Below are 13,662 nucleotides of genomic sequence, written 5' to 3'. Positions count from 1 at the left end.
AGGCGTGCGCCACCAACGCCCAGCAACACTTAGAATTCTAAGAGTGAGGGCCAGCTGCGATGACCTGCACCAACAATGCCAACACTCAGGGAACAGAAGTAGGAGGATCACTGCAAGTTCAAGGCCAGCCTGGTCTACATAGTTCCTGGCCAATCAGGCCCGCCTAGACACTGAGATCCTACTATTCATTTTAAGCGTGGTTAACTGTGATATAATACCTTCTTTGCCACCCTCCAAACCCATTAAAGCCTATAACACATTTTTAAACCAATATTTGTACAACCTGGAATTTAAGAAGGTGCAGAGGTCACCCTGAAATGAGGTGATCCAGAGCAGAATGAGCAGTGAAAGAGAGGTGGTAGGCACTAGGTCCACTGTCCATATCTAGTGCCTCAGGGAGTCTCAGCAGGTGTGATTTAGGCTTCAACTTGACATAGAGCAGGAGATGGAAGATGCAGCCATCTAATCACAGCTTCAAGAATAAAGCCAAATCAAAAACATGAGGCTCTGACTGCATAGTATGTCAGCCCAACTAATGACAGACATCTTTATTAGCCTACCAGACACTTGAGCACCATAGCGGAAGACAGCTTATCTCCACCATGCAAAACCCAGAAGATATCATTTCTAGAACTTCCTGCCCCGTTTCTGGATTCCTGGAGGGGATGGTGAGTACTCAGCCTGTCCCACCGAGGCATTTGTCCTCAGAATCATGTGCAGGCCGCTGCTGTGGAGAAGCAAGAACAGAAACAGCTCTCGCCTAGACAGGACAGACGCACAGACGCACGACAGCAGGGCAAGCCACGCCTCCCCATTCAGCTGACCGCACTGACCCCTTCTCCTTTCCACTCCGGGTTTTCTGCAATCAGGACGCAGTGTGCTCAGCCACATGGATACACTCACTGCTTGTATTCACAAAATGTATGATGATGATACATGCAGGTAGCTGGAGCCAGGCTCTAGAGCTTAACGGCTCCCATTCTCCTTCACGTCAGCTGAGTGACCTTGGCAAGCTACAGAACCCAGCCCTCTGGCCTCATGCTCTCATCTGAGATATGGGAATTATCTCAAAAATTACCAAAAAGGATTCTTAGGAAGGTTAAATCAAAATGTACTTATTATTGATATTTAAGCATTCTAAGTGGCTTTACTATGTGATCTATATCATTCTATAACATTTATATTTTTATTTAATGTTTATACACTATTTTAGTTGTAAAATTAAGACAGCTTATAAAATTGTTATAAAAGAGTAAATGAATATAACTATATACGTAACATTTCTATATTGCATATCTATTCTGGATATACCATGTTATTCATTTTTATATCTCTTGCCTAAGTAGTCATACACAATGTATATATGTTACAGTAGACAGTCACCATAAATATATAAAGGCATATATACATACACATATACATATGTACATATATATAATATGTATGTGTCCCATATTTATACATAAATATCCCTTAGAACATTGCCTGAGTAAAAACATTGTAAATTTATACAACTTTTATAATTATAGGCGCCATGTGTTTCTAACCTAACCCAGAAAGGGTAATGCTGCAGCTCGCATCTAAGGCTGTCCTCGCTGAGCTTCCTTCTCAGGGTGTGAAGAGGGCCCTACAGGGCTCTTGAATCTGAAGCCCGTTTTCTCCTACACCTCCTAGAGCAGGAAAGGAAGGCAGTAGGGAAAAGCCACCTTTATCCACTCCTTAAATCATGTATAAAGAACGTGAAGAGGAAATTCAGCCCATTCCCATCTCTCTGGGCTGGAGTAAATTGGGACGGAGCTGGGGAGCCTAATGGGCAGTGAGCTGGCACAGAGGACCTATGTGAGTGAGGCTAGGACACTTCATCTTACTGTGCAGCTTTAGTAGGCTCTAGGGCTCAAATGGGAGTTGGAACACATTTTTAAAAGACTGAGAAAATGACACTCTGATAGGTTTCGTAGAGGGGATTATTCTTTGCTTCAAGTTTTATTTGAAAGAACTGAAAGACAGGGTCCAGAAACCCTGGGATTTGACTAGTAAAAAAGAAGAAAAAAATCAAATGAAACATTTATTTTCACTGACTTCAAGGGACTTCCATGATGCTGAGGAGGAGAAATAGGTCAGCCATGGAGGGAAGAGGCAAGCACGCAGGAAGGCTGCATGTGGCAGTACAGGGAAGAAGGAGAAGGTGATGGTGAAGAAATTCCTGTAGGCTTTGGCCATGCTGCTCTGCAGGTACCGACTGCCCAGAGGGAGAAGCATGGCCACGTGGTGCATTAGTTACTTCATATCACTGTGACCAGAACAGTGGTATGAATAGGAAAAGGAAGGAAGGAAGGAGGAGAGAGGAGGGAGGAGGGAGGGAGAGAGGGAGGGAGGAAGGAAGAAGGAAGGAAAGAAGAAAGGTAAAAGGATTGATTTTTTTTCAAACCTGGTTTCCAAGAGTTCAGTTCAAGGTAGCTTGGCCCCATGTACTTGGGCAGAACCCCATGGTAGTGTGAGCATATGGCTAAGAAAAGTTTTCACCTAGTTGTGCTGATGCAGCCAGCAGAATGAATAAAGGAAGAGGCCAGGACAAGACTGTGTCTTGGGGGACATGGCCCCAGTGGACTACACCCTCCAACTGAGCCCCACCTCACCAAATAGTGCCACCAGGTAGAGACCAAGACCAACAACACGTGAGCCTGTGGGGGACATTTCATATTTAAAACAGTGCACAGCCATCTTCTGGAAGGGAAGGTTAAGGTTGACTGTTAGCTGATGTTTCTCCAGCCCACATGTCACAAGGTTGAGGCCCAAATCATACAGACCTAAGGCTCAGAGTTAAGAGAATGTCCAGAGCTGAGTCCTGAGGTGTACACAGGGTCCTAGGGATGACAAATCTTTTCCACAAGACTATGTTAGAGGCGCCTTGAAAGTGAAGCCAACCTGCAAAGAAGGTGGCTTATGCTTTGGAAAGCGACTGGGCAGCTTGAGGCTTCTCTGTGTTTCCTTCTTCTTCACACAGCCAAGTGGACACTGCAGCTATCAGCCAGATCAACCCCTGCCGAGAGGAGCTTCACAGCTGGGCACCCCGTGCAGGGGTTCAGGTCGTGCACTTAGAATGTGCAAGACACGGGTGGTGCCACCCTCAAGTTCCCCATGGTCTGTAACAGGTGTCCTAAAATCATGTGATGGACCCCACCTTCCAGTGAGAAACGGACGCCCTCATTCTCCTGGCTCTGAGGCATGTTGGGTAGTGGTAGCTCCCAGCAGAGGCACTGGCATTGTCTAAAGAAAGTGGCCCTACCCCATCTCATCTCCTCTCCTTTGACAGTGAATTGTGGGATAGAATTGAGGTACAGAGACCCAACCCTTGTCCTCCCAACTCAGACACCTGGGGAGAGCCACAGTGCCTCAGTATCCCCCAAAGGCTCAGAGCTGATGCAACAAGCTATTCCGTCCCATTATCTTGATTTCCCCTGAATGCCACTCATCCAGCTGCAACTAAATGCAACAGATTTTATACACAGACACACATGCTCACCTGCACATGTATGGGGAGGGATTCTGAACAGGGAGATTACTTCACAGCACAACACAAAACCTGAATCTAACTGTTAAACGTTCCAGTTCCTCTGAGCTGGCTAGTTAGAAAAACATGTCTGCTAGCCATTTTCACCCCATCTTCCGGCCAAATGGCTTTCCTCACCAATACCTGTCTCCTCTCTGCTCTTCTATTCCTTGTCTCCCATCTTGGGTTCTTCACTCCTTTCTCTTTTTGTTTCTTAGCAAGTCCAGCTTCACCTCACTCGCAAGCTAACTTCTCATACCCAAATGGCCCACACCAAACAGTTTGGCGTCTAAAATGGTGGTCCCTGGGCATGTGTACCCCAATTTCTATCATTTTTCAGAACCACTCGCCAAGGCTGATAATGCTGCTGCTTAAGTAACCCTAAATTCTCATCACACTGGGCTGGCCTGCCCCAGGTGACTTTGGACCTACTGTTTTCTGAGGCCAAAGCTTTCACCAAAACCCAATTTGAGCATGTGGGAACCTGAGAGGCCATAGACCTTTAGAATATTCACATGAAGGATGGCTAGGTCAGGGCTCCCTAAAGTTTGTCTACTCATGTCTCCTTTCATGCAAAAAATTTTATGTGGCCTCACATATAGAAGTATATGAAATAGTTATACAAATCAAACACACTGTTAATAAATCACAAAGAAATTTATTTTAAAACAGTCTTTGATATAAAGATAGTCTTACTATTTAATAAAGACAAAAGCAAATTTTTGTATTAAAGAGATAGATGAGTCTATTTTAATAAGAATTAAACCTTGGAAACCAGGCAGTGGTGGCGCACGCCTTTAATTCCAGCACTCGGGAGCAGAGCCAGGCGGATCTCTGTGAGTTTGAGGCCAGCCTGGTCTGCAGAGTGAGTTCCAGGACAAGCACCGAAACTACACAGAAAAACCAGAAAAAAAAAAAAAAGAATTAAATCTTGGCTGAATATTGAATATTGCGGGCTATAGAATATCTTCAGGATTTTCAGATCTCATGGATACTTTGATCTTCTAATCATCAATGCTGAGATTACAGCTTCACATAAATACAAAATAAAAAGTGGTAGAAGTAAACTGAGGGCCATCTCGGAACTTGCTGGAAGTCCTGTACGAATCCTAACCAAAATCCATGTAAGGACTTTCTATGACTCTCAAGTCAACACTGCAAGTGGCAGTTTTGAAAACCAAACATTCTAACACAATACAGTCCAAAACAGACCAATTGATGTGTGTGTGTTAAGGAAGGACAGTTGGGAAGTTTTGTTGCTAGTCTTCATTTTTCATGATTAAACTATTATGTCTATAAGGGCTGAAAAGTTTTTATGGTGAAAACACTGCAGTTTTCTTATTTGTTTACTTTTATTTTATGTGCATTGGGGTTCTGCCTGCATGTCTGTGTGAGGAGGCCAGATCCCCTGGAACTGGAGTTACAGACAGTTGTGGACTGCCATGGGGGTGCTGGGCATGAAACCCAGGTCCTCTGGAAGAGCAGCCCCATGCTCTTAACCACTGAGCCATCTCTCCAGCCCTAACACTGCAATTTAAAACACACAATAATTTTGATTCTGAGTCAAGGTTTTTTTTTTTAGGCAGTGCTTTTGGGTATTCTGTGTATAACGATGTAAAATAGTGGTTCTCAATCTGTGGGTCATGACCCCCGTGAGGAATCACATATCAGAAATCCTGCATTGTTAAATACTTACTTTACAATTTATAACAGTAGCAAAATTATAGTTATAAAGTAACTATATGGTTGAGGGTCACTACCACAACATGAAGAACCATATTAAAGGGTCACATTAGGAAGGTTGAGAACCACTGGTGTAGAGCAAAGTGTACCCTTGTGTTCAGACCAAGAGTGAAATAAAGTGGTACAACACCACGGATGAGCACTAACAAGAACACACCAAATTCTTTGCTTGTTTGATATTGAATTTTTGGTCATTATATACCCAGAAGTCTGACTGTTGGCCAGTTTTTCACAACTCCAATGTTCAGTTATGTGACTGTATATAGAATGAGAATCCATAGCTTAGGAAACCGTGGCTCTGGTAGAATTATCTGTTAGGGATGAGCTGAAAACTAGCTTTGACGCAGTAGGACCAATCCTGGACAACTGGGGTGGAGGAGACACAGAGTTGGGGTGTGCTGGCCTGTTCCTCCCATTCATCTTTACCTTGTCTTGTTTCTCATCTGTGCTCCTCTGGATAAGATCAGTGAAAGCCACCATGGAAAATCCTCTGTCTCAATAGCAAAACAATAAAATTCCTACTGTCCCATGCTAGGCAAGAAGCCAATTCCACAGAGGAGGTTCCTCGTTTGCAGCTCAGACCAGCAGAACAGGAGAACTCTGGATAACCTCTCTGAACTCAAGTCCTTGAGGAGTCCCTCTCAGGTCTCATTTGGCTCAGGAGGCCTGCTGATGACTCAGGGTTTAACAGGAGGCAGTACCTCACAGAGAAAAACCTTACACCCCACCCTTTACAGCAGACAAAGAGAAACCTCTTCATCTGATCCTATTTCAGCTTCTCCTGTATGTAGAGATGGAATCAGGCTTGATCAAATCCTGATTCCTGCAGGGAATCTCGAACTCAATACAGCCTTCTGCTGGTAAGTGCATTTACAGCTCTGGTGATCAGTGATCAGGATTGACAGGAAGGACTGACTATAGGAATTCAGAAGTTCCTTGGAATAGAACCCACCTAGGATGCACAGAGTAGCTGAGCCAACCTCCTGCTGGGCTGGAAAACAAAGGAACCCTCCGAGTTTTGTCCATGAGGTGCCCTTGCTGCCTCCCTCCCCTGCCAGGTCTTCTTCCTGCCTCTTTCTGCTCCACAGGCACTGTTCCCACAGCCCTGCCAGGATGCAGCCACCCAGGGCGTCAGTTGAGAAATGAGTGGTTATTTGCGACGACAGCTCAAACCACAAGGCTGTCAGGAAGCCCTGGCTGGAGTGGCCCCTGGGAGCAGGCAGAAGCCCCACAACCTCGCTTCCCTTTGTGTCACATCAGGGGAGGGCAGAATGGCTCCCACATGAGTAAGATCCCTGCTATTTACACACCCACAGTCCCAGGGACAGAACTCGCTCCAGAGGCCAGTCCGGAAATGTTTCAGGAATTCCATGAACAGGAACATGATGACGTGTTTATGAACCTAGGTCCAAACTTTGCAGAGAAAAATCCCGTGCTGAAATAGAGAATTGCTATATTACATAACGGTGTCCTAACACCCACCTTGCGCTAGTTGGAATAGCTGACGTCAGGATGCTCTTTAATAGTGCTAAAGCTACTGTGGGTTTATTTCGTTGGAATTCGGGATCAGGTCTTCCACCAAAGCCTGAATGCGCAGCTTCTACTCGGATCCCAGCTCCTGCCCGATGAGATTCCTGATGCTGTTATCTCTTTAGTCCAGTATGAGAAATCATGGGGTCATTAATTTGCCCCAAGTCATACACTTCCTGATGGGGCTGAGACTTGACTCAACACCATAAATCATGTTTTCAGCCACTGCCCGATTTTGACGTCCGGTCGCCAGCAGCATGATGCACGCTGGTGTTTTCAGGAGTGCTTCTATTTTGGAGTCCAACATACTGTTTTAAAGAGAATTGGAGGTGCCTTCTTCCACACCCCAAAATTCCTTTCTTCAGTCACAGTCCTTCAGTCACTGTTGTTGATGGAAGGAGCCAGATTGTTTTACTAAGTTTGTATACCCACAGCCCAGCCCAGTGGTTTGCATATAATACATGTGAATGAATGGATGGATGGATGCACACATTCATACATGCATATATTAATTAATTAATATAAGGTCTTCCAACTCCTAGCTCAGTGTTCTGCCTATAACTCTCTATAGGCCAACTTCTTACCGTTGCCTTTAAATAAACTTTTCAACAACTTGATCTAGATTTTACATTGACTGGTGATATTTAGGACTCATAGAGATAACCTCCCCTGAGACATCACAAGACATGGACCAAGTTTACAAATCAAACAAGAGCCTTCACATTTTCTTCTCAGGGTGCACAGACTCCTTCTTGAGATGCAATTGGTAGAGAGAGGAGGAGACGATTTGATACTGTACGGTTATTTGAAAATATTGGCCAAAGTATTATCCTTTGAAATAGTTATAAGATAAATGTAAAACTGGCATTCTTTAGCATTTCACACATTTGCAAGTGGTTTTCTCAAAAGGACTACTGCATATTCCAGTTACCATCTGTGTCTTTGATGCCAGGGGTTCTAAGTACCACTGTAAGTTGCTTTAATCTATTGGATATATCTCTTTATAGGACTATTTTTTCTGACCTGTGGTGATATATTGTGGACCATAATAAAATTTGCCAGAAGATCAGAGGACAGAATAAGCCACTAGATTAAATAAAGAGGCCAGGCAGCGGTGGTACACACCTTTAATCCTAGCACTCAGGAGGCAGAGATCTGTCTGGATCTCTGTGAGTTCAAGGCCACCCTGGACTACATGAGACTGACTCAGTCTAAGAGAGAAACAGCCAGGCAGTGGTGGCACACACCTTTAATCCCAGCACTTGAGATCTCATGCCTTTTCTTGGGAAGCACACATGCCTTTAATCCCAGCACTAAGAAGGAAGTGATATGGCTGGGCAGAGAAAGGTATCTAAAGGCAAGGAGACAGGAACTAAAGCCTTTTCAACTGGAGCCCTTTTGCCTAGAGGCTTTTTGGCTGGAGAGATTTCAGCGGAGGACTCAGAGGTGGTCAGTCAGAGGATTCATGGAACTGGCGAGGTGAGACGTGGCAGTGGCTTGTTCCTTTGTCGCTGGTCTTTCAGCGTTTACCACAGTATCTGGCTCCGGGATTTTTATTACAAGACCTTTAGAAATCCATGTTACACTGACCATTTTCATCTCCTTGTACTCTTAGAACTTAGCTGATTTTTTTGTATTGTGCTTTTTAATGAACATTTTCCAGGCTATTATAAAGTACCAGATGCTCCTATTTTCGGAATATTTCCAAGTGAGTATGTCATCATTTCTTTCAGTCTTCCCCTATTGCGCAATTTATGTTGCAGCCAATATTACAGTCTTACAAAGCGGCATTGTGATAAATCACCCCAAGGAACGGGCTCTCTCTGAGCTCTCTTCTTGGACTGTGGCCTTAGGGTCAGTCCCCAGCAGCCTGCCATCTATTCTTAATAACTGGATTTGTGAGCAAGAGCAGAGCCCACCAGGGGAGATGGAGCAAGAGAAGAAGGTTAACTCGCCACTCACTGAGGACCCCGACAGTGTCCTCTGCCTGGACTATGTGGCCCGTTCTAGTTACACCATGCTGAATTCTGTTCTTTGTAATGTGTTTTTATTCAAAAACAATGCATTTACTGTAACAAGTAAATCAAGGTAAGTATATAGAGAGGAAATTTAATAACTGGCTTCAACCACAGTCTTTCTCACTTGACTGTGATGACACATTTTAATAAGCTGGTGGGTGTCTTTCTTTGTATTTCTCTCTAGTTGATGAATATGTTTGTTTTATACAAATAGGTTCATACATAAAGCACTTCAGACAACATTATTTTCTCTTGTATTCAACACTGCACCATGGAAGAACCGGGGACAAAGCTTAGTGTAGAGTGCTTGAGTAGCACACATAAGGCCACAGGGCCGGTGTCTGGTTCCAAAAACAAAACAAAACAAACAAACAAAACAAAACAAAAAACCCTACCTCCAAACAAACAAACAAACAAAAAAAACCATAGGAATCTTTTTAGGTCAGTAAGCAGTTAGCTCATTCTTTATAAGAACTGATAGTATTCTATCCTAGGGCTGTGCCACAGTTAACTCAGACTGTTTTTTCTATTAATGAAGTTCACATTGCTTCTATATAAGTGATTATTTTTTAACCAAAGCTATGTGAAAATTGAGGTAGATTGTCTTACTATTACCAGAAAATGTTTCCTTTCTCCTCCTTTCCCCTTATGAGTTCCCAGTGACTTGGAGAGTCTTTTTGAGTCTGAAATGGCCCCCACAGGTTCATGGTTTAAGTACTTGTTCCCAGCTGGTGACACTGTGTTCCAAGGTTCTGCAGCTTCTCAGGGGTGGGGCCTGGCTGGAGGAACACAACCCTAGATGTGAGCTTTTGAGGATTATAAACCTGTTCTCTCTCCCCCCACACCCTTAGTCTACAGCTGGTGTGTAGAGAGACTACTGTAGGATTTCACTGTCCATTCTCCCCACTGTGATGGACTAAAATATTCTGAAACCATGAACCAGAATAAGGAAGAGAAGTCATGTTTGGTTGCAACAAACACATGCTGAATGTCCACTGTGAGCCTACAGCACTTACATATGTATCACATACGAGAGAGAGAGAGAGAGAGAGAGAGAGAGAGAGAGAGAGAGAGACAGACAGACAGAGACAGAGACAGAGAGAGACAGAGAGAGAGAGGAGAAACTAGTCTCTCTAAATCAAAAGGCTACAACGGTCAAGTGTTTAATCACACTTAATGAAAGGCTGATCATTTATAGGCAGGCACACTGTGCTGTGAGGTCCTCAGAGCAACCTGCAGTCTATGAATGGAGACTCACCTGCATATTAGCGACAACAGGGAGAGGTGAGGACTGCGGTGGACATACTACCATGTGTGAGAACTGGGTGTGGAAGTGGCCGGTTTGAGCATACCTCCAGAGTGTTTACAGTCATGTTTAGAATTCAACAGACATCTTATAAAGCAGGTGTGATCCTTGCTACATACCTGGTATCAGTATCTCATGTGACAGCATTTGTTGTTAGACTACAAAAAGTTTCCCCAACATGGAGCCGCTCGGGCTGAACTCAACTCTATAGCACACTGGTTCATTTATTCTTTCATTCAGTAGGTACCAACTTTAGACAAGACACCCAGGGGGCACTGTGGGTACAGCAGAGATCAAGATGAAGTTCCCCCAAAGAAGTGTTGAACCTAGGGAAGAACAGACAATGAGCAAGGCATCTAGAGAGCAAGCAAGTTCGAAGGCTACCGGGAACAATATGTCAGACAGAGGGCGAGGGTGCGCACCACAGAACATGAGAAAGAGGCAGGCTACTGCTGTAATGCTGCTTGAGTTGACTCCTGTAGCTAGAGTTTTCCTGCCTTGCCCACAGTCAGGACAAATCTCTGTCACCCGCCAGTCCCACAGCCACTCAGACCCAACCAAGTAAACACAGAGACTTACATTGCTTACAAACTGTATGGCCGTGGCAGGCTTCTTGGTAACTGTTCTTATAGCTTAAATTAATCCATTTCCATAAATCTATACCTTGCCACGTGGCTCATGGCTTACTGGCATCTTCACATGCTGCTTGTCATGGCGGCGGCTGGCAGTGACTCTGACTCAGCCTTCCACTTCCCAGAATTCTTCTCCTCCTTGTCCCACCTATACTTCCTGCCTGACTACTGGCCAATCAGTGTTTTATTTACTAACCAATCAGAGCAACACATTTGCCATACAGAACATCCCTTCAGGAGTAGCATGTCACCCACCTGTGAGGAGGGCCTTTGATGCAGAGAGCAGGTTTGGTGGGCCATGAAATAATAGAAAGTGGTTATGCTGGCTGGAAAGAGGGAAGAGAAGCGGGGAAGGAGGAGGGGAAGCGTGAGGTCAGGCCGGAGAGGCTGGAGACCTGGACACTGGGGCTCACAGGAGGTTTCCAGATTTCCACTCAGGAGCAATGAGATCAGCAGCTCCGAGGCTCAATGCCTGAGGTTCTCCGCTATCCAGTGGCGCTGCTAATACTTCTTTGCTTTCTGAGGTTGCCTGGAGTGGGAGAGATGAGAAAACTGAGAGTTGTAAGCCGACACCCGGCTTACCTAGTACCCAGTCCATAGCTGGTCAACCTATGCCAACCAATCCCAGCCTCCAGGTGCCCTCCCTCTGTGCAGGATGGGTGCCACAAGCAATCCAGGGGGCTGATAGCATGCTGAATGCTGTAACAGATCAAAATGAGAGAAAACATGGGAAATGAAAACAAGAGAATTCTTAGATCCCTCCCAAGAAGTTACAGACTGCTCAGCGAAGTAAACACAAATGACAGTTTTAATTCTCATCTAACCAGTCACAACATCCCAAGTAGCTGTGCCCACAGCTCTCAAGCCCAGGAGTCCTATTGCCAGATGAAGACAGATAGCCGACAAACTGCTCCCCCCCTTTTTTTTAATCTCCAAATGGTCTGTGAGTGGGAGAGGCCCTTTATGTCCCTGGTAAACTTGAGCCCTACTGCAGGTGTCTGAGTTTATCACAGAGAGGAAATGACTTTTTTTACACCTAATTTAATCTGAAGCTATTCACAGTTTAAAATGTTTAGTGACGTGACCTTTTTAATGACTAACACATTGCAGGTGGTCCTGTTGTAGCTAGCAGTTAATGTTTGGCATCAGAGAGAAAGACAAAGAGTGCTCAAGGACCACTCGGCAACAACTGCCTTCTTTGCCTGGTTCAAAGGACAGCTGGCTCTAAATAGAGCCCAGAGAGGAACCTGGGCTGGAAGCACCGAGTCCTCTCCTGATAGGAGAGCTGCTTTGCCTCTGAGTCTTTGTCAGAGCTGTGGTATGGGAAGCATATCCTAGAATCATGAAGCAGACCTTGTAAGCTGCCTGCCTGGACTCCGGATGAGTCTTCCTCTCTGAGTGACAGATGGCTTTACAGTTTCCAGTAGCCCAGGGAGGAATTGCTGGAGAGGTCTTAGAATGTCTCGGTAAAATCCAGCACCCTAGATGAGTTGAAAGACCCCGAGAGGGGCTGGAGAGGTGGCTCATTGGTAAAGAGCACTGGCTGCTCTTCCCAAGTTTGTTTCCCAGCACATGGCAGCTCACAACTGCTAACTCGAGTTCCAGAGAATTTGGTGCCCTCCTCTGGCCTCTGAAAGCACCAGACTCACATGGGATGCACAAACATACCCGCGAGCAAAATACCCGTACACATAAAATAAAATGAATTGAAATTGAATTCAGAGCCCAGAGAGGCAGGGAGGAACTACCCTTGTACCTAGCAGAGCTCTTACACACCCAGAGCTCTTGACAATGTCTGCCTTGCACGTTCCACGCACCCATGCACAACAAGGGTATTTTCATCGGATTCTTTCTCAAGCTAAGTGACCGATAAGGATGAGTGACTCACCACATAACCTGGACAAGGACTTCTGCCAGGGTCAGATCTCCTTTTGGTGCTTTCTCACTACCTCGTGCTCTGAGGTCCATCTTTAGGAAGATGGCAGTGGTCCACATGTCAAAAGTGAAAACCACTCCGGGGTGCATCTGGCTCTCAGAATAGCCTGAAATCATAGTTGACAAATACCATTTAGCCGATTCAGCATGATTCAGCATGATTCAGCACCCATGCTCTCCCAGCAAAGGCAAGTGAGCAGAAGCACATTAGAGCTCAAAGCAGCCCATCACATCATCCCGGCTTCCTTTCCATCTCTGTATGTTCTTCATTCTGGGAACAGATCCCGGAAGCTGTACGCCTCTGCCACCCCACTTGGTGAAAAGCAGCAGTAACATGGTCTAGAAAAGACAACAGTAGGCAAGACAAATCCATCACTAACGACCCTGTAACCTTGCAGTCAGGAAGATCACGGTGAGGTCCAAGCTAGCTTGGGCTACATAGTGAATTTTAGTCAGCCTCAGATTCCAAGTGAGACCCTATTTCAAAAACAACAACAAAGCTCCCTCCTTCCTTGGGGACAACTGCTCTTCTCAGGCATGTCACCACCATCCCCCACCCCCATAAGCAGGGCTTTCTGAATCTTAGATAATCTTGAGACATCTGCTTCATTCAGATGTCCATTCTCACTGGTTTCAGAGTGAGTACGCTTCTATCATTTGTGTCATGAGCTAGACTTCTGAGATCCACGCTTTCTGAACTCACACTGGCCTGAGCGTCTTCCTGTTTGCCTAGGTCCCTCAGCTTTCCTTTTCACCCCAGAAGGAAAGTGAGGTGAACCATAGAGAGATAGAGGTCGAGGTCAACAATGTTCTCAAGGCTTTTGATGGAATGCAAGCAACCTCCACAGTCTTCAATTCTTCCACGAAGGACTAAGACAGTCAGTGTGACAACTGAGGCTGGGCCCTGAACTTACTCTGTTTCAGAAGTCTTCTTGGAATCCACCCGTT

At 45.2% G+C, this 13,662-nt stretch overlaps 1 long non-coding RNA gene across 1 annotated transcript; it reads right to left on the bottom strand.

The window, feature by feature from the left end:
• Positions 1-10,272: 10,272 nt before the first annotated feature.
• LOC119087959 lies at positions 10,273-12,809 on the bottom strand. Its single transcript, XR_005091506.1, has 3 exons — positions 12,668-12,809; positions 11,175-11,308; positions 10,273-10,473 (listed from the first exon to the last, which is right to left on the bottom strand). It is a non-coding gene; the product is annotated as an uncharacterized LOC119087959 (long non-coding RNA).
• Between the last annotated feature and the right edge of the window lie 853 nt (positions 12,810-13,662).

The sequence above is a fragment of the Peromyscus leucopus genome, chromosome 5 (genome assembly GCF_004664715.2).
Source record: "Peromyscus leucopus breed LL Stock chromosome 5, UCI_PerLeu_2.1, whole genome shotgun sequence".
Classification (NCBI taxonomy): domain Eukaryota; kingdom Metazoa; phylum Chordata; class Mammalia; order Rodentia; family Cricetidae; genus Peromyscus; species Peromyscus leucopus.
This window is presented reverse-complemented; position numbering and strand designations above follow the sequence as displayed.